The sequence below is a fragment of the Palaemon carinicauda genome, chromosome 9 (assembly GCF_036898095.1).
Source record: "Palaemon carinicauda isolate YSFRI2023 chromosome 9, ASM3689809v2, whole genome shotgun sequence".
In the NCBI taxonomy this organism is placed as follows: domain Eukaryota; kingdom Metazoa; phylum Arthropoda; class Malacostraca; order Decapoda; family Palaemonidae; genus Palaemon; species Palaemon carinicauda.
The window spans coordinates 87,172,169-87,177,343 of record NC_090733.1 but is presented as its reverse complement, the minus strand read 5'-3'; positions in this window follow the sequence as shown (position 1 = coordinate 87,177,343).

Sequence of the window (5,175 nt, the reverse complement as noted above, 5' to 3'; positions counted from 1 at the left end):
AAAACACAAATCATAAATAAAATCAGACAACTCTTATCAGCATGTGACGGTAATTTTTTTTTCGGGGGGGGGGGAAGGTTGACATTTTATTTCTTAGGTGGAATAAGAAAGATATATACATGCATTCCGGCTGAATACATCAGTGCTTTTCTATTTATTTCTAACAAGTTAAAAAAAAGATAAAATTAAACTGAAAAAAAGGAAATCAAGTGGATCTTTTGCATTTCGATGAAACAAATATCAATGACGTTCGATTGCCATATTGGCGAGAAGTCACAAGCATATAGAATTTAACTTTTAATCATGCAAATGAACAATGCAACCAATTAATACTCTATTGGGTTTCCTGAAGAGCTTTCAGGTAGATATGTATCCAGAGGAAATTTTTACTAAAACATCTACCCAAGCTACTTTAAAGAAAGTAAATTCAATATAAAATAAAATAAAAAGTTTGACTCTCTTTAGTACAAAATTAATCTTGAGATCACGATAAATTATTGCTCTTTTAGATTTCCTGAGGAACTTTCATGTAAAGTAAAGATACTTCCAAGGACTAAATGTTTACTAAAAGATCTCGCCAAACTTCTTTAATGAAAGTAAAATCAAATTTCAGATAGAAAAGTTTCGCTCTCATTAGAATAATATTAATCTACAGTTCATAATCAATTACTGATATTTTATATTACGGGAAGAGGTTTTATGTAGGCATACTTTCAAAGACTAAACTCTTACTAGAATATGTAGCCAATCTCTTGTAATAAAAGTAAGATCAAATATGTGATAGAAAAGTTTCAATCTCTTTAGCATAAATCTCCAGTTTTCAACCTTCAACAAAAATCCGACGTCCACATTCAGTGGGGATGCTGAATACGAGAGAATTCTCTCCTTGTCAAGAATATAACCGATAAGGTGGATTCCAGCATATGCATTCACTGAGAATTCCCTGCCTTGGGAGAGAAATTACCTGTTTCCATTCGATTTCTAATTCGTGTCTGAGTTCAGTGATGCAGTGAATACATAGCAGGTGAAAAATCTCGTCGTAAGGAAACGCCTTTCAGAAATTCTTATTTTTTCTCGTGCAAAATATCCTCTTTTCTTATTTATTTTTAATGATGATTTTCTTCGCAGTTTCATAGATTTTCCAAGCTGAAGAATTCATGTGGCTATAAGCTCATTATTTTTTAGTGGAGTGATAATTACGTACCTTTGGGTTTTACTGTCTGTAACATTTTCCAATTCCTGTCTAAAAAATAATTGAAGTTATGTAAGACTTGATATATAAATTCCTACGTGTAAAGTTTTATTTATTACAAGGGAATGTATATTCCTGTATCTTTTTATCCTGATTGTATTTCAAGGTAGATACACTTTATTAAATATTTTTTTTTTTTTTTTTTTTTTTTTTTTTTTTTTTTAGCAGTGGGACAAAGTAGCTATGAAACCTACCTGTGGCTCTAACCACAAGGACACTAAGGGCTCTATCACACTTCTTCCACATTAATAGACTATTTTTTATAATGTCGATATTGCATTTGATACAGAACTTGTTCTCAATAGTTCTCTTCTATTTCTTCTTACTCTTTTGAAACATAGAAGTTTTCGTTTAGCATCGCGTAGCCAAAAAGACATATCTAAGATAATGAAATCTATATCTTACTTAATTAACCATATTGGGATTAATTGTGAATATCATTGTCATTTTATTACGGTTGTGGTTTTGCTATTCAATGTAAAGTACTTTCAGTTTAGCTTTATATTTAGAAATTCAGAAAACTTCTAAAAACGCATTGATTATAATTACAGAAATTATAAGGACCTTACTGCCATATATGAAAATATTTAATCATGTTATCTTTAGCAGAAAATTCATAATAGAGATGCATTAGTGCTTAAACTCAGTCAATATAACTGACATTTTGATTTTCCAAACAATATAAGCATATTTTTCCCCTATCAAGAATAATTCTTTACCTATTTTTAACAATTCGATATTTACCAATATATGCGAGGAATGTTACATCTAATATTTCTCTGCATTTTTTTACTATTCCCATATCATCTATCAGGAACGTATAAATACTTTGAATGCTTATTTCACGTTTTTCTTTGTAATCAGTAACAAATAAAAAACTTATCAAAAGTGTGTGAGAAATTTAAACCGCATTTTAGCGGAACGGAGGGAATCTTATCATGAGTAAAGCTGAAATGTGTTTGCATGTGGCTCTGGTTTGTACATAATTCACGCATTTTCATTCCACACCCGCCGGGTTATTCTGCTTCTCCAAATATTACTTGAGGACGGTTTCCGATAATACCACCTACTTCATCTGATTAAGGAACTGTTATCCTGCACGTTAGCGGAGGTATTTTCACACTTCTCCAACTTCAGATTTTCGAATTATTCTGCCTAAAACTTCGTTAAAAAAAAAAAGAAAAATAAAAAAAAAACACCACCACTCTGTTCTCATATTACGATGATATGTTAGAAGCTGCTTCTACGGGTAGGTGGGAGATCCATTACGTATTATACAATATGATAAAAAGGAAAAACTTTACTTTGAAGCTAACCTAGCAGCTGTTATAATTTATATAGATTTACCTATATGAATATAACATATGATGGAAAGATTGAAGACGTGTTAATTCCGGTAGTTTTAAGCAACTTTTGTCAAAAATTGCTAACAATAACCTGTAGCCCTAAAACTCTTTATTGTTTCTATATTTATCATCCTGACATGTTACATTACAATATGAGAGAGAGAGAGAGAGAGAGAGAGAGAGAGAGAGAGAGAGAGAGAGAGAGAGAGAGAGAGAGAGAGAGAGAAGTATCCCTTATTCTAATGTAAATTACAAATATCCTATTGTCGTAATCTTTGTGATGAGTACTTAAGGTGGGTCAATGTACTAGTGGTATGTTAAATGCCTTTGACACCACGGAAGAAGTAACAGAAGAAAAATTTCAAGTCTTGTGAACTAGATGAATAATCTACAGCTTTAATGTTATATTAATATTGATACAATTATTAGCATTTTACTACACACAGTATATGTGGAAACATAAAGTCTACCTACCGACATCCAAATAATACATATAAAATTCAGGCATAATTTACTGGTACTGGAATATAAAATATATAAGGATTCAAATATACTCCGGTACCATGGAAAACATAAGAATCCAAATACAAATACTTTGTGATGGTACCGAGAGAAGGTTGTGAACTCAAACGCAGGATGCAATCAACTGAGTTAATTTATTATGGAACACTCTCCTATATATACAAAACCTCAAGGCAACAGGAAATTTCATGTTCGAGAAAATGACAATGTTATATAGGCGACACGCAGACATGTTTATTCCGGTTCTTTTTAGTGCGAGGGAAGTGCGAAGATACAAGCATATTATATACAAAAGGAATTATGTACAATTGTGTGACACATGGTTGGTACATGGCTCCCCCCCTAAAAATGACATACTGTACATGTTAAATAGGGTGCCCTGATCTAGAGAGGCGAACTGTAGGTGGGTCATCTGGCAGAAGATAAGCAGGTTTTATACGATCAATGGAGATCCAGTCTTCTTTGCCACGAATGTTTAGTAGGAATGCTTTCGGACTGCGTTGGATCACAAGGAAAGGGCCCGTGTAAGGGGGCGTTAGTGATGGCTTGGTAGTGTCGTTGCGCAGGAAGACGTGCGTTGCAGAGTGCAAGTCTGTTGGTATGTGATGCTTCGCTGAGAGCTTGTAAGTCTGGGGGCATGGAGTAAATTTTCCCACAACGTGACGTATGCGCTGGAGATCGTCGAAGGAGGTTGTAGAAGGAAAAAATTCGGCAGGGACGACCAACGGGTCGCCATACACCATTTAAGCTGCTGAGTCGTCGAGGGCGTCTTTAGGAGTGGTCCTTAGTCCCAGGAAGACCCAGGGAAGCTGAGTAAGCCAGTTGGAATCCTTGCAGTGGGACATCAAAGCTGCTTTGAGGGTGCGATAAAAACGTTCAACCATTCCATTGGCAGCGTGGTTGTAGGCCGTTGTCTGATGTGGGGTGATGCCCAGGAGATTCGCTAATGATGTCCACAATTGAGAGGTGAAAGTGGTTCCCCTGTCAGAAGTAATATGCTCAAGGATACCAAATCTTGCAATCCATCCAAAGAGTAAGGCAGATGTACATGAGGCCGACGTTGCAGTTTCCATGGGAAAGGCTTCAGGCCAACTGGTGGAGTGGTCGATGACCGTAAACAGGTAACGATGTCCTTGTGATGTGGGTAGGGGGCCTACACCGTCGACATGAATGTGTGCGAAACTACGCTGAGGTTGAGGAAAGGTGGCCACTGCTGAATCCGTGTGTCGATGTACTTTGGAAGTTTGGCAAGAAGTACAGGCGTGGACCCAATCCTTAGCATCCTTAGAAATGCCGTGCCATATGAACTTTGCCTTCAGCAGCTGTGCAGTAGAACGGCACGAGGGATGTGAAAGGCCATGAATGAAATCAAACACCTGTCGGCGCATGGGAGCAGGAATCCAAGGTCGCGGTCTGCCAGTACTGACGTCACAGAGGAGGGTGGTGTTGGAGTCTTCGAGGTGGAAGTCTTCCCAACGGAGGAACGCGCAGGATGTCCTACATGCTTGATATTCTGGATCCTGTCGTTGGGCTTCAGCCAGGGCGTTGTAATCCAATCCCTGTTGAACGGCAGCCAACGTGTTTCTTGACAGGGCATCGGCAACGGGATTCATTTTCCCAGGGACGTATTGAAGGGTGCAATTGTATTCAGCCACGGCGGAGAGATGTCGGCGTTGCCGGGCGGACCAGGCATCAGACTGTTGAGTAAAGTCGTGCACCAGAGGCATGTGGTCTGTGCGAATGACGAAGGTAGTACCTTCTAAGAAATAGCGAAATTGACGGACAGCCAAGTGCACAGCAATTCTCGATCGAAGGTAGAATAACCCGATTCTGCCTTGGACAGTTTTTTGCTGAAGAAGGCCAATGGGCGGGGCGAGTCGTTGACCACCTGCTTGAGTACTGCACTAATAGCGTCGTCGATGGCATTGGTGGAGAGAAAGAGAGGGACATGTGGGATAGGAAAAGTGAGAGCCGCAGCAGTTGATAGGGCCTTCTTTGCATTGCAGAAGGCTGCTTCTTGAAGGGGACCCCACTTCAGGTCCTTTGGCTTGCCCT